This window comes from Daphnia pulicaria, chromosome 1 (assembly GCF_021234035.1).
Source record: "Daphnia pulicaria isolate SC F1-1A chromosome 1, SC_F0-13Bv2, whole genome shotgun sequence".
In the NCBI taxonomy this organism is placed as follows: domain Eukaryota; kingdom Metazoa; phylum Arthropoda; class Branchiopoda; order Diplostraca; family Daphniidae; genus Daphnia; species Daphnia pulicaria.
The window spans coordinates 42290015-42316692 of record NC_060913.1 but is presented as its reverse complement, the minus strand read 5'-3'; the positions used below and the strand labels follow the sequence as shown (position 1 = coordinate 42316692).

The 26678-nt window shown below is 38.0% G+C and overlaps 66 pseudogenes; all 66 read left to right on the top strand.

The window, feature by feature from the left end:
* Window positions 1–38: 38 nt before the first annotated feature.
* LOC124323184 lies at window positions 39–157 on the top strand (annotated as a pseudogene).
* Window positions 158–441: 284 nt separating this feature from the next.
* LOC124323183 lies at window positions 442–560 on the top strand (annotated as a pseudogene).
* A 284-nt stretch (window positions 561–844) lies between these two features.
* On the top strand, window positions 845–963 carry LOC124321738 (annotated as a pseudogene).
* Window positions 964–1248: 285 nt separating this feature from the next.
* LOC124323182 lies at window positions 1249–1367 on the top strand (annotated as a pseudogene).
* Window positions 1368–1651: 284 nt separating this feature from the next.
* Window positions 1652–1770, top strand: LOC124321773 (annotated as a pseudogene).
* A 284-nt stretch (window positions 1771–2054) lies between these two features.
* Window positions 2055–2173, top strand: LOC124323181 (annotated as a pseudogene).
* Window positions 2174–2457: 284 nt separating this feature from the next.
* Window positions 2458–2576, top strand: LOC124321862 (annotated as a pseudogene).
* A 284-nt stretch (window positions 2577–2860) lies between these two features.
* Window positions 2861–2979, top strand: LOC124323180 (annotated as a pseudogene).
* Window positions 2980–3263: 284 nt separating this feature from the next.
* LOC124321753 lies at window positions 3264–3382 on the top strand (annotated as a pseudogene).
* Window positions 3383–3666: 284 nt separating this feature from the next.
* Window positions 3667–3785, top strand: LOC124321694 (annotated as a pseudogene).
* Window positions 3786–4069: 284 nt separating this feature from the next.
* LOC124323178 lies at window positions 4070–4188 on the top strand (annotated as a pseudogene).
* A 284-nt stretch (window positions 4189–4472) lies between these two features.
* Window positions 4473–4591, top strand: LOC124323177 (annotated as a pseudogene).
* Window positions 4592–4875: 284 nt separating this feature from the next.
* Window positions 4876–4994, top strand: LOC124321693 (annotated as a pseudogene).
* Window positions 4995–5278: 284 nt separating this feature from the next.
* LOC124323176 lies at window positions 5279–5397 on the top strand (annotated as a pseudogene).
* A 284-nt stretch (window positions 5398–5681) lies between these two features.
* On the top strand, window positions 5682–5800 carry LOC124323175 (annotated as a pseudogene).
* Window positions 5801–6084: 284 nt separating this feature from the next.
* Window positions 6085–6203, top strand: LOC124321650 (annotated as a pseudogene).
* A 284-nt stretch (window positions 6204–6487) lies between these two features.
* Window positions 6488–6606, top strand: LOC124323174 (annotated as a pseudogene).
* Window positions 6607–6890: 284 nt separating this feature from the next.
* On the top strand, window positions 6891–7009 carry LOC124321617 (annotated as a pseudogene).
* A 285-nt stretch (window positions 7010–7294) lies between these two features.
* Window positions 7295–7413, top strand: LOC124323173 (annotated as a pseudogene).
* Window positions 7414–7697: 284 nt separating this feature from the next.
* LOC124321928 lies at window positions 7698–7816 on the top strand (annotated as a pseudogene).
* Window positions 7817–8101: 285 nt separating this feature from the next.
* Window positions 8102–8220, top strand: LOC124323172 (annotated as a pseudogene).
* Window positions 8221–8504: 284 nt separating this feature from the next.
* Window positions 8505–8623, top strand: LOC124321927 (annotated as a pseudogene).
* Window positions 8624–8908: 285 nt separating this feature from the next.
* Window positions 8909–9027, top strand: LOC124323171 (annotated as a pseudogene).
* A 284-nt stretch (window positions 9028–9311) lies between these two features.
* On the top strand, window positions 9312–9430 carry LOC124323169 (annotated as a pseudogene).
* A 284-nt stretch (window positions 9431–9714) lies between these two features.
* LOC124323168 lies at window positions 9715–9833 on the top strand (annotated as a pseudogene).
* Window positions 9834–10117: 284 nt separating this feature from the next.
* Window positions 10118–10236, top strand: LOC124321603 (annotated as a pseudogene).
* A 283-nt stretch (window positions 10237–10519) lies between these two features.
* Window positions 10520–10638, top strand: LOC124323166 (annotated as a pseudogene).
* A 284-nt stretch (window positions 10639–10922) lies between these two features.
* On the top strand, window positions 10923–11041 carry LOC124323165 (annotated as a pseudogene).
* Window positions 11042–11325: 284 nt separating this feature from the next.
* Window positions 11326–11444, top strand: LOC124321635 (annotated as a pseudogene).
* Window positions 11445–11728: 284 nt separating this feature from the next.
* Window positions 11729–11847, top strand: LOC124321559 (annotated as a pseudogene).
* Window positions 11848–12131: 284 nt separating this feature from the next.
* Window positions 12132–12250, top strand: LOC124321736 (annotated as a pseudogene).
* A 284-nt stretch (window positions 12251–12534) lies between these two features.
* Window positions 12535–12653, top strand: LOC124321735 (annotated as a pseudogene).
* Window positions 12654–12937: 284 nt separating this feature from the next.
* LOC124321734 lies at window positions 12938–13056 on the top strand (annotated as a pseudogene).
* Window positions 13057–13340: 284 nt separating this feature from the next.
* LOC124321733 lies at window positions 13341–13459 on the top strand (annotated as a pseudogene).
* Window positions 13460–13743: 284 nt separating this feature from the next.
* Window positions 13744–13862, top strand: LOC124323164 (annotated as a pseudogene).
* A 284-nt stretch (window positions 13863–14146) lies between these two features.
* On the top strand, window positions 14147–14265 carry LOC124321634 (annotated as a pseudogene).
* Window positions 14266–14549: 284 nt separating this feature from the next.
* LOC124321557 lies at window positions 14550–14668 on the top strand (annotated as a pseudogene).
* Window positions 14669–14952: 284 nt separating this feature from the next.
* On the top strand, window positions 14953–15071 carry LOC124321732 (annotated as a pseudogene).
* Window positions 15072–15355: 284 nt separating this feature from the next.
* On the top strand, window positions 15356–15474 carry LOC124321731 (annotated as a pseudogene).
* Window positions 15475–15758: 284 nt separating this feature from the next.
* LOC124321730 lies at window positions 15759–15877 on the top strand (annotated as a pseudogene).
* A 284-nt stretch (window positions 15878–16161) lies between these two features.
* Window positions 16162–16280, top strand: LOC124321729 (annotated as a pseudogene).
* Window positions 16281–16564: 284 nt separating this feature from the next.
* Window positions 16565–16683, top strand: LOC124321728 (annotated as a pseudogene).
* A 284-nt stretch (window positions 16684–16967) lies between these two features.
* LOC124321726 lies at window positions 16968–17086 on the top strand (annotated as a pseudogene).
* Window positions 17087–17370: 284 nt separating this feature from the next.
* LOC124321912 lies at window positions 17371–17489 on the top strand (annotated as a pseudogene).
* A 284-nt stretch (window positions 17490–17773) lies between these two features.
* Window positions 17774–17892, top strand: LOC124321724 (annotated as a pseudogene).
* Window positions 17893–18176: 284 nt separating this feature from the next.
* On the top strand, window positions 18177–18295 carry LOC124321911 (annotated as a pseudogene).
* A 284-nt stretch (window positions 18296–18579) lies between these two features.
* Window positions 18580–18698, top strand: LOC124321910 (annotated as a pseudogene).
* Window positions 18699–18982: 284 nt separating this feature from the next.
* Window positions 18983–19101, top strand: LOC124323163 (annotated as a pseudogene).
* Window positions 19102–19385: 284 nt separating this feature from the next.
* On the top strand, window positions 19386–19504 carry LOC124321723 (annotated as a pseudogene).
* A 284-nt stretch (window positions 19505–19788) lies between these two features.
* Window positions 19789–19907, top strand: LOC124321722 (annotated as a pseudogene).
* Window positions 19908–20191: 284 nt separating this feature from the next.
* Window positions 20192–20310, top strand: LOC124321721 (annotated as a pseudogene).
* Window positions 20311–20594: 284 nt separating this feature from the next.
* Window positions 20595–20713, top strand: LOC124321720 (annotated as a pseudogene).
* Window positions 20714–20997: 284 nt separating this feature from the next.
* On the top strand, window positions 20998–21116 carry LOC124321718 (annotated as a pseudogene).
* Window positions 21117–21400: 284 nt separating this feature from the next.
* LOC124321909 lies at window positions 21401–21519 on the top strand (annotated as a pseudogene).
* Window positions 21520–21802: 283 nt separating this feature from the next.
* LOC124321941 lies at window positions 21803–21921 on the top strand (annotated as a pseudogene).
* A 284-nt stretch (window positions 21922–22205) lies between these two features.
* Window positions 22206–22324, top strand: LOC124323162 (annotated as a pseudogene).
* A 284-nt stretch (window positions 22325–22608) lies between these two features.
* LOC124323161 lies at window positions 22609–22727 on the top strand (annotated as a pseudogene).
* A 284-nt stretch (window positions 22728–23011) lies between these two features.
* Window positions 23012–23130, top strand: LOC124321595 (annotated as a pseudogene).
* A 284-nt stretch (window positions 23131–23414) lies between these two features.
* LOC124321593 lies at window positions 23415–23533 on the top strand (annotated as a pseudogene).
* A 284-nt stretch (window positions 23534–23817) lies between these two features.
* LOC124323160 lies at window positions 23818–23936 on the top strand (annotated as a pseudogene).
* Window positions 23937–24220: 284 nt separating this feature from the next.
* On the top strand, window positions 24221–24339 carry LOC124321592 (annotated as a pseudogene).
* Window positions 24340–24623: 284 nt separating this feature from the next.
* Window positions 24624–24742, top strand: LOC124321908 (annotated as a pseudogene).
* A 284-nt stretch (window positions 24743–25026) lies between these two features.
* On the top strand, window positions 25027–25145 carry LOC124321717 (annotated as a pseudogene).
* Window positions 25146–25428: 283 nt separating this feature from the next.
* Window positions 25429–25547, top strand: LOC124321716 (annotated as a pseudogene).
* A 284-nt stretch (window positions 25548–25831) lies between these two features.
* On the top strand, window positions 25832–25950 carry LOC124321907 (annotated as a pseudogene).
* A 284-nt stretch (window positions 25951–26234) lies between these two features.
* Window positions 26235–26353, top strand: LOC124323159 (annotated as a pseudogene).
* The last annotated feature ends 325 nt before the right edge of the window (window positions 26354–26678 follow it).

Sequence of the window (26678 nt, the reverse complement as noted above, 5' to 3'; positions counted from 1 at the left end):
TCCATTGGGACTGGGAGGGTAAATTTTCATTTTTGAATGTCAACGGCCATATCACGTAGAACGCACCTGGTCTCGTCAGCTCCCAGAAGTTAAGTTACGTCGAGTCCCGTTAGTACTTGGAAGGGTGACCGCTTGGGAATACGGGATGTCGTTGGCGATGAATAGTTTGTTTTCAATAACAAATTTCTTGAAATTTTTTTTCAATCACGATGGTTACCAGTCCAAATTCGTAGATCAAAAATTTCAATGACACAGGGATAGGTTCAATTCATCTATAGGAATGATTCTGGATGAATTTCATTGAGAGTTTTTCAAAGTTTATCGCGTTTTTTTATTCGCGATGGTTACCAGTCCAAATTCAATGAACAAACATTTCAATCACTTTGAAGTGATTTTCTATTCATCCATTGGGACTGGGAGGGTAAATTTTCATTTTTGAATGTCAACGGCCATATCACGTAGAACGCACCTGGTCTCGTCAGCTCCCAGAAGTTAAGTTACGTCGAGTCCCGTTAGTACTTGGAAGGGTGACCGCTTGGGAATACGGGATGTCGTTGGCGATGAAGAGTTTGTTTTCAATAACAAATTTCTTGAAATTTTTTTTCAATCACGATGGTTACCAGTCCAAATTCGTAGATCAAAAATTTCAATGACACAGGGATAGGTTCAATTCATCTATAGGAATGATTCTGGATGAATTCCATTGAGAGTTTTTCAAAGTTTATCGCGTTTTTTTATTCGCGATGATTACCAGTTCGAATTCAATGAACAAACATTTCAATCACTTTGAAGTAATTTTCTATTCATCCATTGGGACTGGGAGGGTAAATTTTCATTTTTGAATGTCAACGGCCATATCACGTAGAACGCACCTGGTCTCGTCAGCTCCCAGAAGTTAAGTTACGTCGAGTCCCGTTAGTACTTGGAAGGGTGACCGCTTGGGAATACGGAATGTCGTTGGCGATGAATAGTTTGTTTTCAATAACAAATTTCTTGAAATTTTTTTTCAATCACGATGGTTACCAGTCCAAATTCGTAGATCAAAAATTTCAATGACACAGGGATAGGTTCAATTCATCTATAGGAATGATTCTGGATGAATTCCATTGAGAGTTTTTCAAAGTTTATCGCGTTTTTTTTATTCGCGATGATTACCAGTCCGAATTCAATGAACAAACATTTCAATCACTTTGAAGTAATTTTCTATTCATCCATTGGGACTGGGAGGGTAAATTTTCAGTTTTGAATGTCAACGGCCATATCACGTAGAACGCACCTGGTCTCGTCAGCTCCCAGAAGTTAAGTTACGTCGAGTCCCGTTAGTACTTGGAAGGGTGACCGCTTGGGAATACGGGATGTCGTTGGCGATGAATAGTTTGTTTTCAATAACAAATTTCTTTAAATTTTTTTTCAATCACGATGGTTACCAGTCCAAATTCGTAGATCAAAAATTTCAATGACACAGGGATAGGTTCAATTCATCTATAGGAATGATTCTGGATGAATTCCATTGAGAGTTTTTCAAAGTTTATCGCGTTTTTTTATTCGCGATGGTTACCAGTCCAAATTCAATGAACAAACATTTATATCACTTTGAAGTGATTTTCTATTCATCCATTGGGACTGGGAGGGTAAATTTTCATTTTTGAATGTCAACGGCCATATCACGTAGAACGCACCTGGTCTCGTCAGCTCCCAGAAGTTAAGTTACGTATAGTCCCGTTAGTACTTGGAAGGGTGACCGCTTGGGAATACGGGATGTCGTTGGCGATGAATAGTTTGTTTTCAATAACAAATTTCTTGAAATTTTTTTTAAATCACGATGGTTACCAGTCCAAATTCGTAGATCAAAAATTTCAATGACACAGGGATAGGTTCAATTCATCTATAGGAATGATTCTGGATGAATTTCATTGAGAGTTTTTCAAAGTTTATCGCGTTTTTTTATTCGCGATGGTTACCAGTCCAAATTCAATGAACAAACATTTATATCACTTTGAAGTGATTTTCTATTCATCCATTGGGACTGGGAGGGTAAATTTTCAGTTTTGAATGTCAACGGCCATATCACGTAGAACGCACCTGGTCTCGTCAGCTCCCAGAAGTTAAGTTACGTCGAGTCCCGTTAGTACTTGGAAGGGTGACCGCTTGGGAATACGGGATGTCGTTGGCGATGAATAGTTTGTTTTCAATAACAAATTTCTTGAAATTTTTTTTCAATCACGATGGTTACCAGTCCAAATTCGTAGATCAAAAATTTCAATGACACAGGGATAGGTTCAATTCATCTATAGGAATGATTCTGGATGAATTCCATTGAGAGTTTTTCAAAGTTTATCGCGTTTTTTTATTCGCGATGATTACCAGTCCGAATTCAATGAACAAACATTTCAATCACTTTGAAGTAATTTTCTATTCATCCATTGGGACTGGGAGGGTAAATTTTCATTTTTGAATGCCAACGGTCATATCACGTAGAACGCACCTGGTCTCGTCAGCTCCCAGAAGTTAAGTTACGTCGATTCCCGTTAGTACTTGGAAGGGTGACCGCTTGGGAATACGGGATGTCGTTGGAGATGAATAGTTTGTTTTCAATAACAAATTTCTTGAAATTTTTTTTCAATCACGATGGTTACCAGTCCAAATTCGTAGATCAAAAATTTCAATGACACAGGGATAGGTTCAATTCATCTATAGGAATGATTCTGGATGAATTCCATTGAGAGTTTTTCAAAGTTTATCGCGTTTTTTTATTCGCGATGGTTACCAGTTCGAATTCAATGAACAAACATTTCAATCACTTTGAAGTGATTTTCTATTCATCCATTGGGACTGGGAGGGTAAATTTTCATTCTTGAATGTCAACGGCCATATCACGTAGAACGCACCTGGTCTCGTCAGCTCCCAGAAGTTAAGTTACGTCGAGTCCCGTTAGTACTTGGAAGGGTGACCGCTTGGGAATACGGGATGTCGTTGGCGATGAAGAGTTTGTTTTCAATAACAAATTTCTTGAAATTTTTTTTCAATCACGATGGTTACCAGTCCAAATTCGTAGATCAAAAATTTCAATGACACAGGGATAGGTTCAATTCATCTATAGGAATGATTCTGGATGAATTCCATTGAGAGTTTTTCAAAGTTTATCGCGTTTTTTTATTCGCGATGATTACCAGTCCGAATTCAATGAACAAACATTTCAATCACTTTGAAGTAATTTTCTATTCATCCATTGGGACTGGGAGGGTAAATTTTCATTTTTGAATGTCAACGGACATATCACGTAGAACGCACCTGGTCTCGTCAGCTCCCAGAAGTTAAGTTACGTCGAGTCCCGTTAGTACTTGGAAGGGTGACCGCTTGGGAATACGGGATGTCGTTGGCGATGAATAGTTTGTTTTCAATAACAAATTTCTTGAAATTTTTTTTCAATCACGATGGTTACCAGTCCAAATTCGTAGATCAAAAATTTCAATGACACAGGGATGGGTTCAATTCATCTATAGGAATGATTCTGGATGAATTCCATTGAGAGTTTTTCAAAGTTGATCGCGTTTATTTATTCGCGATGGTTACCAGTCCGAATTCAATGAACAAACATTTCAATCACTTTGAAGTGATTTTCTATTCATCCATTGGGACTGGGAGGGTAAATTTTCATTCTTGAATGTCAACGGCCATATCACGTAGAACGCACCTGGTCTCGTCAGCTCCCCGAAGTTAAGTTACGTCGAGTCCCGTTAGTACTTGGAAGGGTGACCGCTTGGGAATACGGGATGTCGTTGGCGATGATTAGTTTGTTTTCAATAACAAATTTCTTGAAATTTTTTTTCAATCACGATGGTTACCAGTCCAAATTCGTAGATCAAAAATTTCAATGACACAGGGATGGGTTCAATTCATCTATAGGAATGATTCTGGATGAATTCCATTGAGAGTTTTTCAAAGTTTATCGCGTTTTTTTATTCGCGATGGTTACCAGTTCGAATTCAATGAACAAACATTTCAATCACTTTGAAGTGATTTTCTATTCATCCATTGGGACTGGGAGGGTAAATTTTCATTCTTGAATGTCAACGGCCATATCACGTAGAACGCACCTGGTCTCGTCAGCTCCCAGAAGTTAAGTTACGTCGAGTCCCGTTAGTACTTGGAAGGGTGACCGCTTGGGAATACGGGATGTCGTTGGCGATGAATAGTTTGTTTTCAATAACAAATTTCTTGAAATTTTTTTTCAATCACGATGGTTACCAGTCCAAATTCGTAGATCAAAAATTTCAATGACACAGGGATGGGTTCAATTCATCTATAGGAATGATTCTGGATGAATTCCATTGAGAGTTTTTCAAAGTTTATCGCGTTTTTTTATTCGCGATGGTTACCAGTTCGAATTCAATGAACAAACATTTCAATCACTTTGAAGTGATTTTCTATTCATCCATTGGGACTGGGAGGGTAAATTTTCATTCTTGAATGTCAACGGCCATATCACGTAGAACGCACCTGGTCTCGTCAGCTCCCAGAAGTTAAGTTACGTCGAGTCCCGTTAGTACTTGGAAGGGTGACCGCTTGGGAATACGGGATGTCGTTGGCGATGAATAGTTTGTTTTCAATAACAAATTTCTTGAAATTTTTTTTCAATCACGATGGTTACCAGTCCAAATTCGTAGATCAAAAATTTCAATGACACAGGGATGGGTTCAATTCATCTATAGGAATGATTCTGGATGAATTCCATTGAGAGTTTTTCAAAGTTGATCGCGTTTATTTATTCGCGATGGTTACCAGTCCGAATTCAATGAACAAACATTTCAATCACTTTGAAGTGATTTTCTATTCATCCATTGGGACTGGGAGGGTAAATTTTCATTCTTGAATGTCAACGGCCATATCACGTAGAACGCACCTGGTCTCGTCAGCTCCCCGAAGTTAAGTTACGTCGAGTCCCGTTAGTACTTGGAAGGGTGACCGCTTGGGAATACGGGATGTCGTTGGCGATGATTAGTTTGTTTTCAATAACAAATTTCTTGAAATTTTTTTTCAATCACGATGGTTACCAGTCCAAATTCGTAGATCAAAAATTTCAATGACACAGGGATGGGTTCAATTCATCTATAGGAATGATTCTGGATGAATTCCATTGAGAGTTTTTCAAAGTTTATCGCGTTTTTTTATTCGCGATGGTTACCAGTTCGAATTCAATGAACAAACATTTCAATCACTTTGAAGTGATTTTCTATTCATCCATTGGGACTGGGAGGGTAAATTTTCATTCTTGAATGTCAACGGCCATATCACGTAGAACGCACCTGGTCTCGTCAGCTCCCAGAAGTTAAGTTACGTCGAGTCCCGTTAGTACTTGGAAGGGTGACCGCTTGGGAATACGGGATGTCGTTGGCGATGAATAGTTTGTTTTCAATAACAAATTTCTTGAAATTTTTTTTCAATCACGATGGTTACCAGTCCAAATTCGTAGATCAAAAATTTCAATGACACAGGGATGGGTTCAATTCATCTATAGGAATGATTCTGGATGAATTCCATTGAGAGTTTTTCAAAGTTTATCGCGTTTTTTTATTCGCGATGGTTACCAGTTCGAATTCAATGAACAAACATTTCAATCACTTTGAAGTGATTTTCTATTCATCCATTGGGACTGGGAGGGTAAATTTTCATTCTTGAATGTCAACGGCCATATCACGTAGAACGCACCTGGTCTCGTCAGCTCCCAGAAGTTAAGTTACGTCGAGTCCCGTTAGTACTTGGAAGGGTGACCGCTTGGGAATACGGGATGTCGTTGGCGATGAATAGTTTGTTTTCAATAACAAATTTCTTGAAATTTTTTTTCAATCACGATGGTTACCAGTCCAAATTCGTAGATCAAAAATTTCAATGACACAGGGATAGGTTCAATTCATCTATAGGAATGATTCTGGATGAATTCCATTGAGAGTTTTTCAAAGTTTATCGCGTTTTTTTATTCGCGATGGTTACCAGTTCGAGTTCAATGAACAAACATTTCTATCACTTTGAAGTGATTTTCTATTCATCCATTGGGACTGGGAGGGTAAATTTTCATTCTTAAATGTAAACGGCCATATCACGTAGAACGCACCTGGTCTCGTCAGCTCCCAGAAGTTAAGTTACGTCGAGTCCCGTTAGTACTTGGAAGGGTGACCGCTTGGGAATACGGGATGTCGTTGGCGATGAATAGTTTGTTTTCAATAACAAATTTCTTGAAATTTTTTTTCAATCACGATGGTTACCAGTCCAAATTCGTAGATCAAAAATTTCAATGACACAGGGATAGGTTCAATTCATCTATAGGAATGATTCTGGATGAATTCCATTGAGAGTTTTTCAAAGTTTATCGCGTTTTTTTATTCGCGATGGTTACCAGTTCGAATTCAATGAACAAACATTTCAATCACTTTGAAGTGATTTTCTATTCATCCATTGGGACTGGGAGGGTAAATTTTCATTCTTGAATGTCAACGGCCATATCACGTAGAACGCACCTGGTCTCGTCAGCTCCCAGAAGTTAAGTTACGTCGAGTCCCGTTAGTACTTGGAAGGGTGACCGCTTGGGAATACGGGATGTCGTTGGCGATGAATAGTTTGTTTTCAATAACAAATTTCTTGAAATTTTTTTTCAATCACGATGGTTACCAGTCCAAATTCGTAGATCAAAAATTTCAATGACACAGGGATAGGTTCAATTCATCTATAGGAATGATTCTGGATGAATTCCATTGAGAGTTTTTCAAAGTTTATCGCGTTTTTTTATTCGCGATGGTTACCAGTCCAAATTCAATGAACAAACATTTCTATCACTTTGAAGTGATTTTCTATTCATCCATTGGGACTGGGAGGGTAAATTTTCATTTTTGAATGTCAACGGCCATATCACGTAGAACGCACCTGGTCTCGTCAGCTCCCAGAAGTTAAGTTACGTCGAGTTCCGTTAGTACTTGGAAGGGTGACCGCTTGGGAATACGGGATGTCGTTGGCGATGAATAGTTTGTTTTCAATAACAAATTTCTTGAAATTTTTTTTAAATCACGATGGTTACCAGTCCAAATTCGTAGATCAAAAATTTCAATGACACAGGGATAGGTTCAATTCATCTATAGGAATGATTCTGGATGAATTCCATTGAGAGTTTTTCAAAGTTTATCGCGTTTTTTTTATTCGCGATAATTACCAGTCCGAATTCAATGAACAAACATTTCAATCACTTTGAAGTAATTTTCTATTCATCCATTGGGACTGGGAGGGTAAATTTTTATTTTTGAATGTCAACGGCCATATCACGTAGAACGCACCTGGTCTCGTCAGCTCCCAGAAGTTAAGTTACGTCGAGTCCCGTTAGTACTTGGAAGGGTGACCGCTTGGGAATACGGGATGTCGTTGGCGATGAATAGTTTGTTTTCAATAACAAATTTCTTGAAATTTTTTTTCAATCACGATGGTTACCAGTCCAAATTCGTAGATAAAAAATTTCAATGACACAGGGATAGGTTCAATTCATCTATAGGAATGATTCTGGATGAATTCCATTGAGAGTTTTTCAAAGTTTATCGCGTTTTTTTATTCGCGATGGTTACCAGTCCAAATTCAATGAACAAACATTTCTATCACTTTGAAGTGATTTTCTATTCATCCATTGGGACTGGGAGGGTAAATTTTCATTTTTGAATGTCAACGGCCATATCACGTAGAACGCACCTGGTCTCGTCATCTCCCAGAAGTTAAGTTACGTCGAGTCCCGTTAGTACTTGGAAGGGTGACCGCTTGGGAATACGGAATGTCGTTGGCGATGAATAGTTTGTTTTCAATAACAAATTTCTTGAAATTTTTTTTCAATCACGATGGTTACCAGTCCAAATTCGTAGATCAAAAATTTCAATGACACAGGGATAGGTTCAATTCATCTATAGGAATGATTCTGGATGAATTCCATTGAGAGTTTTTCAAAGTTTATCGCGTTTTTTTTATTCGCGATAATTACCAGTCCGAATTCAATGAACAAACATTTCAATCACTTTGAAGTAATTTTCTATTCATCCATTGGGACTGGGAGGGTAAATTTTTATTTTTGAATGTCAACGGCCATATCACGTAGAACGCACCTGGTCTCGTCAGCTCCCAGAAGTTAAGTTACGTCGAGTCCCGTTAGTACTTGGAAGGGTGACCGCTTGGGAATACGGGATGTCGTTGGCGATGAATAGTTTGTTTTCAATAACAAATTTCTTGAAATTTTTTTTCAATCACGATGGTTACCAGTCCAAATTCGTAGATAAAAAATTTCAATGACACAGGGATAGGTTCAATTCATCTATAGGAATGATTCTGGATGAATTCCATTGAGAGTTTTTCAAAGTTTATCGCGTTTTTTTATTCGCGATGGTTACCAGTCCAAATTCAATGAACAAACATTTCTATCACTTTGAAGTGATTTTCTATTCATCCATTGGGACTGGGAGGGTAAATTTTCATTTTTGAATGTCAACGGCCATATCACGTAGAACGCACCTGGTCTCGTCATCTCCCAGAAGTTAAGTTACGTCGAGTCCCGTTAGTACTTGGAAGGGTGACCGCTTGGGAATACGGAATGTCGTTGGCGATGAATAGTTTGTTTTCAATAACAAATTTCTTGAAATTTTTTTTCAATCACGATGGTTACCAGTCCAAATTCGTAGATCAAAAATTTCAATGACACAGGGATAGGTTCAATTCATCTATAGGAATGATTCTGGATGAATTCCATTGAGAGTTTTTCAAAGTTTATCGCGTTTTTTTTATTCGCGATAATTACCAGTCCGAATTCAATGAACAAACATTTCAATCACTTTGAAGTAATTTTCTATTCATCCATTGGGACTGGGAGGGTAAATTTTTATTTTTGAATGTCAACGGCCATATCACGTAGAACGCACCTGGTCTCGTCAGCTCCCAGAAGTTAAGTTACGTCGAGTCCCGTTAGTACTTGGAAGGGTGACCGCTTGGGAATACGGGATGTCGTTGGCGATGAATAGTTTGTTTTCAATAACAAATTTCTTGAAATTTTTTTTCAATCACGATGGTTACCAGTCCAAATTCGTAGATCAAAAATTTCAATGACACAGGGATAGGTTCAATTCATCTATAGGAATGATTCTGGATGAATTCCATTGAGAGTTTTTCAAAGTTTATCGCGTTTTTTTATTCGCGATGGTTACCAGTCCAAATTCAATGAACAAACATTTCTATCACTTTGAAGTGATTTTCTATTCATCCATTGGGACTGGGAGGGTAAATTTTCATTTTTGAATGTCAACGGCCATATCACGTAGAACGCACCTGGTCTCGTCAGCTCCCAGAAGTTAAGTTACGTCGAGTCCCGTTAGTACTTGGAAGGGTGACCGCTTGGGAATACGGGATGTCGTTGGCGATGAATAGTTTGTTTTCAATAACAAATTTCTTGAAATTTTTTTTCAATCACGATGGTTACCAGTCCAAATTCGTAGATCAAAAATTTCAATGACACAGGGATAGGTTCAATTCATCTATAGGAATGATTCTGGATGAATTCCATTGAGAGTTTTTCAAAGTTTATCGCGTTTTTTTATTCGCGATGGTTACCAGTCCAAATTCAATGAACAAACATTTCTATCACTTTGAAGTGATTTTCTATTCATCCATTGGGACTGGGAGGGTAAATTTTCATTTTTGAATGTCAACGGCCATATCACGTAGAACGCACCTGGTCTCGTCAGCTCCCAGAAGTTAAGTTACGTCGAGTCCCGTTAGTACTTGGAAGGGTGACCGCTTGGGAATACGGGATGTCGTTGGCGATGAATAGTTTGTTTTCAATAACAAATTTCTTGAAATTTTTTTTCAATCACGATGGTTACCAGTCCAAATTCGTAGATCAAAAATTTCAATGACACAGGGATAGGTTCAATTCATCTATAGGAATGATTCTGGATGAATTCCATTGAGAGTTTTTCAAAGTTTATCGCGTTTTTTTATTCGCGATGATTACCAGTCCGAATTCAATGAACAAACATTTCAATCACTTTGAAGTAATTTTCTATTCATCCATTGGGACTGGGAGGGTAAATTTTCATTTTTGAATGTCAACGGCCATATCACGTAGAACGCACCTGGTCTCGTCAGCTCCCAGAAGTTAAGTTACGTCGAGTCCCGTTAGTACTTGGAAGGGTTACCGCTTGGGAATACGGGATGTCGTTGGCGATGAATAGTTTGTTTTCAATAACAAATTTCTTGAAATTTTTTTTCAATCACGATGGTTACCAGTCCAAATTCGTAGATCAAAAATTTCAATGACACTGGGATAGGTTCAATTCATCTATAGGAATGATTCTGGATGAATTCCATTGAGAGTTTTTCAAAGTTTATCGCGTTTTATTATTCGCGATGATTACCAGTCCGAATTCAATGAACAAACATTTCAATCACTTTGAAGTATTTTCTATTCATCCATTGGGACTGGGAGGGTAAATTTTCATTTTTGAATGTCAACGGCCATATCACGTAGAACGCACCTGGTCTCGTCAGCTCCCAGAAGTTAAGTTACGTCGAGTCCCGTTAGTACTTGGAAGGGTGACCGCTTGGGAATACGGGATGTCGTTGGCGATGAATAGTTTGTTTTCAATAACAAATTTCTTGAAATTTTTTTTCAATCACGATGGTTACCAGTCCAAATTCGTAGATCAAAAATTTCAATGACACAGGGATAGGTTCAATTCATCTATAGGAATGATTCTGGATGAATTCCATTGAGAGTTTTTCAAAGTTTATCGCGTTTTTTTATTCGCGATGATTACCAGTCCGAATTCAATGAACAAACATTTCAATCACTTTGAAGTAATTTTCTATTCATCCATTGGGACTGGGAGGGTAAATTTTCATTTTTGAATGTCAACGGCCATATCACGTAGAACGCACCTGGTCTCGTCAGCTCCCAGAAGTTAAGTTACGTCGAGTCCCGTTAGTACTTGGAAGGGTGACCGCTTGGGAATACGGGATGTCGTTGGCGATGAATAGTTTGTTTTCAATAACAAATTTCTTGAAATTTTTTTTCAATCACGATGGTTACCAGTCTAAATTCGTAGATCAAAAATTTCAATGACACAGGGATAGGTTCAATTCATCTATAGGAATGATTCTGGATGAATTCCATTGAGAGTTTTTCAAAGTTTATCGCGTTTTTTTATTTGCGATGATTACCAGTCCGAATTCAATGAACAAACATTTCAATCACTTTGAAGTAATTTTCTATTCATCCATTGGGACTGGGAGGGTAAATTTTCATTTTTGAATGTCAACGGCCATATCACGTAGAACGCACCTGGTCTCGTCAGCTCCCAGAAGTTAAGTTACGTCGAGTCCCGTTAGTACTTGGAAGGATGACCGCTTGGGAATACGGGATGTCGTTGGCGATGAATAGTTTGTTTTCAATAACAAATTTCTTGAAATTTTTTTTCAATCACGATGGTTACCAGTCCAAATTCGTAGATCAAAAATTTCAATGACACAGGGATAGGTTCAATTCATCTATAGGAATGATTCTGGATGAATTCCATTGAGAGTTTTTCAAAGTTTATCGCGTTTTTTTATTCGCGATGATTACCAGTCCGAATTCAATGAACAAACATTTCAATCACTTTGAAGTAATTTTCTATTCATCCATTGGGACTGGGAGGGTAAATTTTCATTTTTGAATGTCAACGGCCATATCACGTAGAACGCACCTGGTCTCGTCAGCTCCCAGAAGTTAAGTTACGTCGAGTCCCGTTAGTACTTGGAAGGGTGACCGCTTGGGAAAACGGGATGTCGTTGGCGATGAATAGTTTGTTTTCAATAACAAATTTCTTGAAATTTTTTTTCAATCACGATGGTTACCAGTCCAAATTCGTAGATCAAAAATTTCAATGACACAGGGATAGGTTCAATTCATCTATAGGAATGATTCTGGATGAATTCCATTGAGAGTTTTTCAAAGTTTATCGCGTTTTTTTATTCGCGATGATTACCAGTCCGAATTCAATGAACAAACATTTCAATCACTTTGAAGTAATTTTCTATTCATCCATTGGGACTGGGAGGGTAAATTTTCATTTTTGAATGTCAACGGCCATATCACGTAGAACGCACCTGGTCTCGTCAGCTCCCAGAAGTTAAGTTACGTCGAGTCCCGTTAGTACTTGGAAGGGTGACCGCTTGGGAATACGGAATGTCGTTGGCGATGAATAGTTTGTTTTCAATAACAAATTTCTTGGAATTTTTTTTCAATCACGATGGTTACCAGTCCAAATTCGTAGATCAAAAATTTCAATGACACAGGGATAGGTTCAATTCATCTATAGGAATGATTCTGGATGAATTCCATTGAGAGTTTTTCAAAGTTTATCGCGTTTTTTTATTCGCGATGATTACCAGTCCGAATTCAATGAACAAACATTTCAATCACTTTGAAGTAATTTTCTATTCATCCATTGGGACTGGGAGGGTAAATTTTCATTTTTGAATGTCAACGGCCATATCACGTAGAACGCACCTGGTCTCGTCAGCTCCCAGAAGTTAAGTTACGTCGAGTCCCGTTAGTACTTGGAAGGGTGACCGCTTGGGAATACGGAATGTCGTTGGCGATGAATAGTTTGTTTTCAATAACAAATTTCTTGAAATTTTTTTTCAATCACGATGGTTACCAGTCCAAATTCGTAGATCAAAAATTTCAATGACACAGGGATAGGTTCAATTCATCTATAGGAATGATTCTGGATGAATTCCATTGAGAGTTTTTCAAAGTTTATCGCGTTTTTTTATTCGCGATGATTACCAGTCCGAATTCAATGAACAAACATTTCAATCACTTTGAAGTAATTTTCTATTCATCCATTGGGACTGGGAGGGTAAATTTTCATTTTTGAATGTCAACGGCCATATCACGTAGAACGCACCTGGTCTCGTCAGCTCCCAGAAGTTAAGTTACGTCGAGTCCCGTTAGTACTTGGAAGGGTGACCGCTTGGGAATACGGAATGTCGTTGGCGATGAATAGTTTGTTTTCAATAACAAATTTCTTGGAATTTTTTTTCAATCACGATGGTTACCAGTCCAAATTCGTAGATCAAAAATTTCAATGACACAGGGATAGGTTCAATTCATCTATAGGAATGATTCTGGATGAATTCCATTGAGAGTTTTTCAAAGTTTATCGCGTTTTTTTATTCGCGATGATTACCAGTCCGAATTCAATGAACAAACATTTCAATCACTTTGAAGTAATTTTCTATTCATCCATTGGGACTGGGAGGGTAAATTTTCATTTTTGAATGTCAACGGCCATATCACGTAGAACGCACCTGGTCTCGTCAGCTCCCAGAAGTTAAGTTACGTCGAGTCCCGTTAGTACTTGGAAGGGTGACCGCTTGGGAATACGGAATGTCGTTGGCGATGAATAGTTTGTTTTCAATAACAAATTTCTTGAAATTTTTTTTCAATCACGATGGTTACCAGTCCAAATTCGTAGATCAAAAATTTCAATGACACAGGGATAGGTTCAATTCATCTATAGGAATGATTCTGGATGAATTCCATTGAGAGTTTTTCAAAGTTTATCGCGTTTTTTTATTCGCGATGATTACCAGTCCGAATTCAATGAACAAACATTTCAATCACTTTGAAGTAATTTTCTATTCATCCATTGGGACTGGGAGGGTAAATTTTCATTTTTGAATGTCAACGGCCATATCACGTAGAACGCACCTGGTCTCGTCAGCTCCCAGAAGTTAAGTTACGTCGAGTCCCGTTAGTACTTGGAAGGGTGACCGCTTGGGAATACGGGATGTCGTTGGCGATGAATAGTTTGTTTTCAATAACAAATTTCTTGAAATTTTTTTTCAATCACGATGGTTACCAGTCTAAATTCGTAGATCAAAAATTTCAATGACACAGGGATAGGTTCAATTCATCTATAGGAATGATTCTGGATGAATTCCATTGAGAGTTTTTCAAAGTTTATCGCGTTTTTTTATTTGCGATGATTACCAGTCCGAATTCAATGAACAAACATTTCAATCACTTTGAAGTAATTTTCTATTCATCCATTGGGACTGGGAGGGTAAATTTTCATTTTTGAATGTCAACGGCCATATCACGTAGAACGCACCTGGTCTCGTCAGCTCCCAGAAGTTAAGTTACGTCGAGTCCCGTTAGTACTTGGAAGGATGACCGCTTGGGAATACGGGATGTCGTTGGCGATGAATAGTTTGTTTTCAATAACAAATTTCTTGAAATTTTTTTTCAATCACGATGGTTACCAGTCCAAATTCGTAGATCAAAAATTTCAATGACACAGGGATAGGTTCAATTCATCTATAGGAATGATTCTGGATGAATTCCATTGAGAGTTTTTCAAAGTTTATCGCGTTTTTTTATTCGCGATGATTACCAGTCCGAATTCAATGAACAAACATTTCAATCACTTTGAAGTAATTTTCTATTCATCCATTGGGACTGGGAGGGTAAATTTTCATTTTTGAATGTCAACGGCCATATCACGTAGAACGCACCTGGTCTCGTCAGCTCCCAGAAGTTAAGTTACGTCGAGTCCCGTTAGTACTTGGAAGGGTGACCGCTTGGGAAAACGGGATGTCGTTGGCGATGAATAGTTTGTTTTCAATAACAAATTTCTTGAAATTTTTTTTCAATCACGATGGTTACCAGTCCAAATTCGTAGATCAAAAATTTCAATGACACAGGGATAGGTTCAATTCATCTATAGGAATGATTCTGGATGAATTCCATTGAGAGTTTTTCAAAGTTTATCGCGTTTTTTTATTCGCGATGATTACCAGTCCGAATTCAATGAACAAACATTTCAATCACTTTGAAGTAATTTTCTATTCATCCATTGGGACTGGGAGGGTAAATTTTCATTTTTGAATGTCAACGGCCATATCACGTAGAACGCACCTGGTCTCGTCAGCTCCCAGAAGTTAAGTTACGTCGAGTCCCGTTAGTACTTGGAAGGGTGACCGCTTGGGAATACGGAATGTCGTTGGCGATGAATAGTTTGTTTTCAATAACAAATTTCTTGGAATTTTTTTTCAATCACGATGGTTACCAGTCCAAATTCGTAGATCAAAAATTTCAATGACACAGGGATAGGTTCAATTCATCTATAGGAATGATTCTGGATGAATTCCATTGAGAGTTTTTCAAAGTTTATCGCGTTTTTTTATTCGCGATGATTACCAGTCCGAATTCAATGAACAAACATTTCAATCACTTTGAAGTAATTTTCTATTCATCCATTGGGACTGGGAGGGTAAATTTTCATTTTTGAATGTCAACGGCCATATCACGTAGAACGCACCTGGTCTCGTCAGCTCCCAGAAGTTAAGTTACGTCGAGTCCCGTTAGTACTTGGAAGGGTGACCGCTTGGGAATACGGAATGTCGTTGGCGATGAATAGTTTGTTTTCAATAACAAATTTCTTGAAATTTTTTTTCAATCACGATGGTTACCAGTCCAAATTCGTAGATCAAAAATTTCAATGACACAGGGATAGGTTCAATTCATCTATAGGAATGATTCTGGATGAATTCCATTGAGAGTTTTTCAAAGTTTATCGCGTTTTTTTATTCGCGATGATTACCAGTCCGAATTCAATGAACAAACATTTCAATCACTTTGAAGTAATTTTCTATTCATCCATTGGGACTGGGAGGGTAAATTTTCATTTTTGAATGTCAACGGCCATATCACGTAGAACGCACCTGGTCTCGTCAGCTCCCAGAAGTTAAGTTACGTCGAGTCCCGTTAGTACTTGGAAGGGTGACCGCTTGGGAATACGGAATGTCGTTGGCGATGAATAGTTTGTTTTCAATAACAAATTTCTTGGAATTTTTTTTCAATCACGATGGTTACCTGTCCAAATTCGTAGATCAAAAATTTCAATGACACAGGGATAGGTTCAATTCATCTATAGGAATGATTCTGGATGAATTCCATTGAGAGTTTTTCAAAGTTTATCGCGTTTTTTTATTCGCGATGGTTACCAGTCCAAATTCAATGAACAAACATTTCAATAACTTTGAAGTGATTTTCTATTCATCCATTGGGACTGGGAGGGTAAATTTTCATTTTTGAATGTCAACGGCCATATCACGTAGAACGCACCTGGTCTCGTCAGCTCCCAGAAGTTAAGTTACGTCGAGTCCCGTTAGTACTTGGAAGGGTGACCGCTTGGGAATACGGAATGTCGTTGGCGATGAATAGTTTGTTTTCAATAACAAATTTCTTGGAATTTTTTTTCAATCACGATGGTTACCAGTCCAAATTCGTAGATCAAAAATTTCAATGACACAGGGATAGGTTCAATTCATCTATAGGAATGATTCTGGATGAATTCCATTGAGAGTTTTTCAAAGTTTATCGCGTTTTTTTATTCGCGATGATTACCAGTCCGAATTCAATGAACAAACATTTCAATCACTTTGAAGTAATTTTCTATTCATCCATTGGGACTGGGAGGGTAAATTTTCATTTTTGAATGTCAACGGCCATATCACGTAGAACGCACCTGGTCTCGTCAGCTCCCAGAAGTTAAGTTACGTCGAGTCCCGTTAGTACTTGGAAGGGTGACCGCTTGGGAATACGGAATGTCGTTGGCGATGAATAGTTTGTTTTCAATAACAAATTTCTTGAAATTTTTTTTCAATCACGATGGTTACCAGTCCAAATTCGTAGATCAAAAATTTCAATGACACAGGGATAGGTTCAATTCATCTATAGGAATGATTCTGGATGAATTCCATTGAGAGTTTTTCAAAGTTTATCGCGTTTTTTTATTCGCGATGATTACCAGTCCGAATTCAATGAACAAACATTTCAATCACTTTGAAGTAATTTTCTATTCATCCATTGGGACTGGGAGGGTAAATTTTCATTTTTGAATGTCAACGGCCATATCACGTAGAACGCACCTGGTCTCGTCAGCTCCCAGAAGTTAAGTTACGTCGAGTCCCGTTAGTACTTGGAAGGGTGACCGCTTGGGAATACGGAATGTCGTTGGCGATGAATAGTTTGTTTTCAATAACAAATTTCTTGGAATTTTTTTTCAATCACGATGGTTACCTGTCCAAATTCGTAGATCAAAAATTTCAATGACACAGGGATAGGTTCAATTCATCTATAGGAATGATTCTGGATGAATTCCATTGAGAGTTTTTCAAAGTTTATCGCGTTTTTTTATTCGCGATGGTTACCAGTCCAAATTCAATGAACAAACATTTCAATAACTTTGAAGTGATTTTCTATTCATCCATTGGGACTGGGAGGGTAAATTTTCATTTTTGAATGTCAACGGCCATATCACGTAGAACGCACCTGGTCTCGTCAGCTCCCAGAAGTTAAGTTACGTCGAGTCCCGTTAGCACTTGGAAGGGTGACCGCTTGGGAATACGGAATGTCGTTGGCGATGAATAGTTTGTTTTCAATAACAAATTTCTTGAAATTTTTTTTCAATCACGATGGTTACCAGTCCAAATTCGTAGATCAAAAATTTCAATGACACAGGGATAGGTTCAATTCATCTATAGGAATGATTCTGGATGAATTCCATTGAGAGTTTTTCAAAGTTTATCGCGTTTTTTTATTCGCGATGATTACCAGTCCGAATTCAATGAACAAACATTTCAATCACTTTGAAGTAATTTTCTATTCATCCATTGGGACTGGGAGGGTAAATTTTCATTTTTGAATGTCAACGGCCATATCACGTAGAACGCACCTGGTCTCGTCAGCTCCCAGAAGTTAAGTTACGTCGAGTCCCGTTAGTACTTGGAAGGGTGACCGCTTGGGAATACGGAATGTCGTTGGCGATGAATAGTTTGTTTTCAATAACAAATTTCTTGGAATTTTTTTTCAATCACGATGGTTACCTGTCCAAATTCGTAGATCAAAAATTTCAATGACACAGGGATAGGTTCAATTCATCTATAGGAATGATTCTGGATGAATTCCATTGAGAGTTTTTCAAAGTTTATCGCGTTTTTTTATTCGCGATGGTTACCAGTCCAAATTCAATGAACAAACATTTCAATAACTTTGAAGTGATTTTCTATTCATCCATTGGGACTGGGAGGGTAAATTTTCATTTTTGAATGTCAACGGCCATATCACGTAGAACGCACCTGGTCTCGTCAGCTCCCAGAAGTTAAGTTACGTCGAGTCCCGTTAGCACTTGGAAGGGTGACCGCTTGGGAATACGGAATGTCGTTGGCGATGAATAGTTTGTTTTCAATAACAAATTTCTTGGAATTTTTTTTCAATCACGATGGTTACCAGTCCAAATTCGTAGATCAAAAATTTCAATGACACAGGGATAGGTTCAATTCATCTATAGGAATGATTCTGGATGAATTCCATTGAGAGTTTTTCAAAGTTTATCGCGTTTTTTTATTCGCGATGGTTACCAGTCCAAATTCAATGAACAAACATTTCTATCACTTTGAAGTGATTTTCTATTCATCCATTGGGACTGGGAGGGTAAATTTTCATTTTTGAATGTCAACGGCCATATCACGTAGAACGCACCTGGTCTCGTCAGCTCCCAGAAGTTAAGTTACGTCGAGTCCCGTTAGCACTTGGAAGGGTGACCGCTTGGGAATACGGAATGTCGTTGGCGATGAATAGTTTGTTTTCAATAACAAATTTATTGAAATTTTTTTTCAATCACGATGGTTACCAGTCCAAATTCGTAGATCAAAAATTTCAATGACACAGGGATAGGTTCAATTCATCTATAGGAATGATTCTGGATGAATTCCATTGAGAGTTTTTCAAAGTTTATCGCGTTTTTTTATTCGCGATGATTACCAGTCCGAATTCAATGAACAAACATTTCAATCACTTTGAAGTAATTTTCTATTCATCCATTGGGACTGGGAGGGTAAATTTTCATTTTTGAATGTCAACGGCCATATCACGTAGAACGCACCTGGTCTCGTCAGCTCCCAGAAGTTAAGTTACGTCGAGTCCCGTTAGTACTTGGAAGGGTGACCGCTTGGGAATACGGGATGTCGTTGGCGATGAATAGTTTGTTTTCAATAACAAATTTCTTGAAATTTTTTTTCAATCACGATGGTTACCAGTCCAAATTCGTAGATCAAAAATTTCAATGACACAGGGATAGGTTCAATTCATCTATAGGAATGATTCTGGATGAATTCCATTGAGAGTTTTTCAAAGTTTATCGCGTTTTTTTATTCGCGATGATTACCAGTCCGAATTCAATGAACAAACATTTCAATCACTTTGAAGTAATTTTCTATTCATCCATTGGGACTGGGAGGGTAAATTTTCATTTTTGAATGTCAACGGCCATATCACGTAGAACGCACCTGGTCTCGTCAGCTCCCAGAAGTTAAGTTACGTCGAGTCCCGTTAGTACTTGGAAGGGTGACCGCTTGGGAATACGGAATGTCGTTGGCGATGAATAGTTTGTTTTCAATAACAAATTTCTTGAAATTTTTTTTCAATCACGATGGTTACCAGTCCAAATTCGTAGATCAAAAATTTCAATGACACAGGGATAGGTTCAATTCATCTATAGGAATGATTCTGGATGAATTCCATTGAGAGTTTTTCAAAGTTTATCGCGTTTTTTTATTCGCGATGATTACCAGTCCGAATTCAATGAACAAACATTTCAATCACTTTGAAGTAATTTTCTATTCATCCATTGGGACTGGGAGGGTAAATTTTCATTTTTGAATGTCAACGGCCATATCACGTAGAACGCACCTGGTCTCGTCAGCTCCCAGAAGTTAAGTTACGTCGAGTCCCGTTAGTACTTGGAAGGGTGACCGCTTGGGAATACGGAATGTCGTTGGCGATGAATAGTTTGTTTTCAATAACAAATTTCTTGGAATTTTTTTTCAATCACGATGGTTACCTGTCCAAATTCGTAGATCAAAAATTTCAATGACACAGGGATAGGTTCAATTCATCTATAGGAATGATTCTGGATGAATTCCATTGAGAGTTTTTCAAAGTTTATCGCGTTTTTTTATTCGCGATGGTTACCAGTCCAAATTCAATGAACAAACATTTCAATAACTTTGAAGTGATTTTCTATTCATCCATTGGGACTGGGAGGGTAAATTTTCATTTTTGAATGTCAACGGCCATATCACGTAGAACGCACCTGGTCTCGTCAGCTCCCAGAAGTTAAGTTACGTCGAGTCCCGTTAGTACTTGGAAGGGTGACCGCTTGGGAATACGGAATGTCGTTGGCGATGAATAGTTTGTTTTCAATAACAAATTTCTTGGAATTTTTTTTCAATCACGATGGTTACCAGTCCAAATTCGTAGATCAAAAATTTCAATGACACAGGGATAGGTTCAATTCATCTATAGGAATGATTCTGGATGAATTCCATTGAGAGTTTTTCAAAGTTTATCGCGTTTTTTTATTCGCGATGATTACCAGTCCGAATTCAATGAACAAACATTTCAATCACTTTGAAGTAATTTTCTATTCATCCATTGGGACTGGGAGGGTAAATTTTCATTTTTGAATGTCAACGGCCATATCACGTAGAACGCACCTGGTCTCGTCAGCTCCCAGAAGTTAAGTTACGTCGAGTCCCGTTAGTACTTGGAAGGGTGACCGCTTGGGAATACGGAATGTCGTTGGCGATGAATAGTTTGTTTTCAATAACAAATTTCTTGAAATTTTTTTTCAATCACGATGGTTACCAGTCCAAATTCGTAGATCAAAAATTTCAATGACACAGGGATAGGTTCAATTCATCTATAGGAATGATTCTGGATGAATTCCATTGAGAGTTTTTCAAAGTTTATCGCGTTTTTTTATTCGCGATGATTACCAGTCCGAATTCAATGAACAAACATTTCAATCACTTTGAAGTAATTTTCTATTCATCCATTGGGACTGGGAGGGTAAATTTTCATTTTTGAATGTCAACGGCCATATCACGTAGAACGCACCTGGTCTCGTCAGCTCCCAGAAGTTAAGTTACGTCGAGTCCCGTTAGTACTTGGAAGGGTGACCGCTTGGGAATACGGAATGTCGTTGGCGATGAATAGTTTGTTTTCAATAACAAATTTCTTGGAATTTTTTTTCAATCACGATGGTTACCTGTCCAAATTCGTAGATCAAAAATTTCAATGACACAGGGATAGGTTCAATTCATCTATAGGAATGATTCTGGATGAATTCCATTGAGAGTTTTTCAAAGTTTATCGCGTTTTTTTATTCGCGATGGTTACCAGTCCAAATTCAATGAACAAACATTTCAATAACTTTGAAGTGATTTTCTATTCATCCATTGGGACTGGGAGGGTAAATTTTCATTTTTGAATGTCAACGGCCATATCACGTAGAACGCACCTGGTCTCGTCAGCTCCCAGAAGTTAAGTTACGTCGAGTCCCGTTAGCACTTGGAAGGGTGACCGCTTGGGAATACGGAATGTCGTTGGCGATGAATAGTTTGTTTTCAATAACAAATTTCTTGGAATTTTTTTCAATCACGATGGTTACCAGTCCAAATTCGTAGATCAAAAATTTCAATGACACAGGGATAGGTTCAATTCATCTATAGGAATGATTCTGGATGAATTCCATTGAGAGTTTTTCAAAGTTTATCGCGTTTTTTTATTCGCGATGGTTACCAGTCCAAATTCAATGAACAAACATTTCTATCACTTTGAAGTGATTTTCTATTCATCCATTGGGACTGGGAGGGTAAATTTTCATTTTTGAATGTCAACGGCCATATCACGTAGAACGCACCTGGTCTCGTCAGCTCCCAGAAGTTAATTTACGTCGAGTCCCGTTAGCACTTGGAAGGGTGACCGCTTGGGAATACGGAATGTCGTTGGCGATGAATAGTTTGTTTTCAATAACAAATTTATTGAAATTTTTTTTCAATCACGATGGTTACCAGTCCAAATTCGTAGATCAAAAATTTCAATGACACAGGGATAGGTTCAATTCATCTATAGGAATGATTCTGGATGAATTCCATTGAGAGTTTTTCAAAGTTTATCGCGTTTTTTTATTCGCGATGATTACCAGTCCGAATTCAATGAACAAACATTTCAATCACTTTGAAGTAATTTTCTATTCATCCATTGGGACTGGGAGGGTAAATTTTCATTTTTGAATGTCAACGGCCATATCACGTAGAACGCACCTGGTCTCGTCAGCTCCCAGAAGTTAAGTTACGTCGAGTCCCGTTAGTACTTGGAAGGGTGACCGCTTGGGAATACGGGATGTCGTTGGCGATGAATAGTTTGTTTTCAATAACAAATTTCTTGAAATTTTTTTTCAATCACGATGGTTACCAGTCCAAATTCGTAGATCAAAAATTTCAATGACACAGGGATAGGTTCAATTCATCTATAGGAATGATTCTGGATGAATTCCATTGAGAGTTTTTCAAAGTTTATCGCGTTTTTTTATTCGCGATGATTACCAGTCCGAATTCAATGAACAAACATTTCAATCACTTTGAAGTAATTTTCTATTCATCCATTGGGACTGGGAGGGTAAATTTTCATTTTTGAATGTCAACGGCCATATCACGTAGAACGCACCTGGTCTCGTCAGCTCCCAGAAGTTAAGTTACGTCGAGTCCCGTTAGTACTTGGAAGGGTGACCGCTTGGGAATACGGGATGTCGTTGGCGATGAATAGTTTGTTTTCAATAACAAATTTCTTGAAATTTTTTTTCAATCACGATGGTTACCAGTCCAAATTCGTAGATCAAAAATTTCAATGACACAGGGATAGGTTCAATTCATCTATAGGAATGATTCTGGATGAATTCCATTGAGAGTTTTTCAAAGTTTATCGCGTTTTTTTATTCGCGATGATTACCAGTCCGAATTCAATGAACAAACATTTCAATCACTTTGAAGTAATTTTCTATTCATCCATTGGGACTGGGAGGGTAAATTTTCATTTTTGAATGTCAACGGCCATATCACGTGGAACGCACCTGGTCTCGTCAGCTCCCAGAAGTTAAGTTACGTCGAGTCCCGTTAGTACTTGGAAGGGTGACCGCTTGGGAATACGGGATGTCGTTGGCGATGAATAGTTTGTTTTCAATAACAAATTTCTTGAAATTTTTTTTCAATCACGATGGTTACCAGTCCAAATTCGTAGATCAAAAATTTCAATGACACAGGGATAGGTTCAATTCATCTATAGGAATGATTCTGGATGAATTCCATTGAGAGTTTTTCAAAGTTTATTGCGTTTTTTTATTCGCGATGATTACCAGTCCGAATTCAATGAACAAACATTTCAATCACTTTGAAGTAATTTTCTATTCATCCATTGGGACTGGGAGGGTAAATTTTCATTTTTGAATGTCAACGGCCATATCACGTGGAACGCACCTGGTCTCGTCAGCTCCCAGAAGTTAAGTTACGTCGAGTCCCGTTAGTACTTGGAAGGGTGACCGCTTGGGAATACGGGATGTCGTTGGCGATGAATAGTTTGTTTTCAATAACAAATTTCTTGAAATTTTTTTTCAATCACGATGGTTACCAGTCCAAATTCGTAGATCAAAAATTTCAATGACACAGGGATAGGTTCAATTCATCTATAGGAATGATTCTGGATGAATTCCATTGAGAGTTTTTCAAAGTTTATTGCGTTTTTTTATTCGCGATGATTACCAGTCCAAATTCAATGAACAAACATTTCAATCACTTTGAAGTAATTTTCTATTCATCCATTGGGACTGGGAGGGTAAATTTTCATTTTTGAATGTCAACGGCCATATCACGTAGAACGCACCTGGTCTCGTCAGCTCCCAGAAGTTAAGTTACGTCGAGTCCCGTTAGTACTTGGAAGGGTGACCGCTTGGGAATACGGGATGTCGTTGGCGATGAATAGTTTGTTTTCAATAACAAATTTCTTGAAATTTTTTTTCAATCACGATGGTTACCAGTCCAAATTCGTAGATCAAAAATTTCAATGACACAGGGATAGGTTCAATTCATCTATAGGAATGATTCTGGATGAATTCCATTGAGAGTTTTTCAAAGTTTATCGCGTTTTTTTATTCGCGATGATTACCAGTCCGAATTCAATGAACAAACATTTCAATCACTTTGAAGTAATTTTCTATTCATCCATTGGGACTGGGAGGGTAAATTTTCATTTTTGAATGTCAACGGCCATATCACGTGGAACGCACCTGGTCTCGTCAGCTCCCAGAAGTTAAGTTACGTCGAGTCCCGTTAGTACTTGGAAGGGTGACCGCTTGGGAATACGGGATGTCGTTGGCGATGAATAGTTTGTTTTCAATAACAAATTTCTTGAAATTTTTTTTCAATCACGATGGTTACCAGTCCAAATTCGTAGATCAAAAATTTCAATGACACAGGGATAGGTTCAATTCATCTATAGGAATGATTCTGGATGAATTCCATTGAGAGTTTTTCAAAGTTTATCGCGTTTTTTTATTCGCGATGGTTACCAGTCCGAATTCAATGAACAAACATTTCAATAACTTTGAAGTGATTTTCTATTCATCCATTGGGACTGGGAGGGTAAATTTTCATTTTTGAATGTCAACGGCCATATCACGTAGAACGCACCTGGTCTCGTCAGCTCCCAGAAGTTAAGTTACGTCGAGTCCCGTTAGCACTTGGAAGGGTGACCGCTTGGGAATACGGAATGTCGTTGGCGATGAATAGTTTGTTTTCAATAACAAATTTATTGAAATTTTTTTTCAATCACGATGGTTACCAGTCCAAATTCGTAGATCAAAAATTTCAATGACACAGGGATAGGTTCAATTCATCTATAGGAATGATTCTGGATGAATTCCATTGAGAGTTTTTCAAAGTTTATCGCGTTTTTTTATTCGCGATGATTACCAGTCCGAATTCAATGAACAAACATTTCAATCACTTTGAAGTAATTTTCTATTCATCCATTGGGACTGGGAGGGTAAATTTTCATTTTTGAATGTCAACGGCCATATCACGTAGAACGCACCTGGTCTCGTCAGCTCCCAGAAGTTAAGTTACGTCGAGTCCCGTTAGTACTTGGAAGGGTGACCGCTTGGGAATACGGAATGTCGTTGGCGATGAATAGTTTGTTTTCAATAACAAATTTCTTGAAATTTTTTTCAATCACGATGGTTACCAGTCCAAATTCGTAGATCAAAAATTTCAATGACACAGGGATAGGTTCAATTCATCTATAGGAATGATTCTGGATGAATTCCATTGAGAGTTTTTCAAAGTTTATCGCGTTTTTTTATTCGCGATGGTTACCAGTCCAAATTCAATGAACAAACATTTCTATCACTTTGAAGTGATTTTCTATTCATCCATTGGGACTGGGAGGGTAAATTTTCATTTTTGAATGTCAACGGCCATATCACGTAGAACGCACCTGGTCTCGTCAGCTCCCAGAAGTTAAGTTACGTCGAGTCCCGTTAGTACTTGGAAGGGTGACCGCTTGGGAATACGGAATGTCGTTGGCGATGAATAGTTTGTTTTCAATAACAAATTTCTTGGAATTTTTTTTCAATCACGATGGTTACCTGTCCAAATTCGTAGATCAAAAATTTCAATGACACAGGGATAGGTTCAATTCATCTATAGGAATGATTCTGGATGAATTCCATTGAGAGTTTTTCAAAGTTTATCGCGTTTTTTTATTCGCGATGGTTACCAGTCCGAATTCAATGAACAAACATTTCTATCACTTTGAAGTGATTTTCTATTCATCCATTGGGACTGGGAGGGTAAATTTTCATTTTTGAATGTCAACGGCCATATCACGTAGAACGCACCTGGTCTCGTCAGCTCCCAGAAGTTAAGTTACGTCGAGTCCCGTTAGCACTTGGAAGGGTGACCGCTTGGGAATACGGAATGTCGTTGGCGATGAATAGTTTGTTTTCAATAACAAATTTCTTGGAATTTTTTTTCAATCACGATGGTTACCTGTCCAAATTCGTAGATCAAAAATTTCAATGACACAGGGATAGGTTCAATTCATCTATAGGAATGATTCTGGATGAATTCCATTGAGAGTTTTTCAAAGTTTATCGCGTTTTTTTATTCGCGATGGTTACCAGTCCGAATTCAATGAACAAACATTTCTATCACTTTGAAGTGATTTTCTATTCATCCATTGGGACTGGGAGGGTAAATTTTCATTTTTGAATGTCAACGGCCATATCACGTAGAACGCACCTGGTCTCGTCAGCTCCCAGAAGTTAAGTTACGTCGAGTCCCGTTAGTACTTGGAAGGGTGACCGCTTGGGAATACGGGATGTCGTTGGCGATGAATAGTTTGTTTTCAATAACAAATTTCTTGAAATTTTTTTTCAATCACGATGGTTACCAGTCCAAATTCGTAGATCAAAAATTTCAATGACACAGGGATAGGTTCAATTCATCTATAGGAATGATTCTGGATGAATTCCATTGAGAGTTTTTCAAAGTTTATCGCGTTTTTTTATTCGCGATGGTTACCAGTCCGAATTCAATGAACAAACATTTCAATAACTTTGAAGTGATTTTCTATTCATCCATTGGGACTGGGAGGGTAAATTTTCATTTTTGAATGTCAACGGCCATATCACGTAGAACGCACCTGGTCTCGTCAG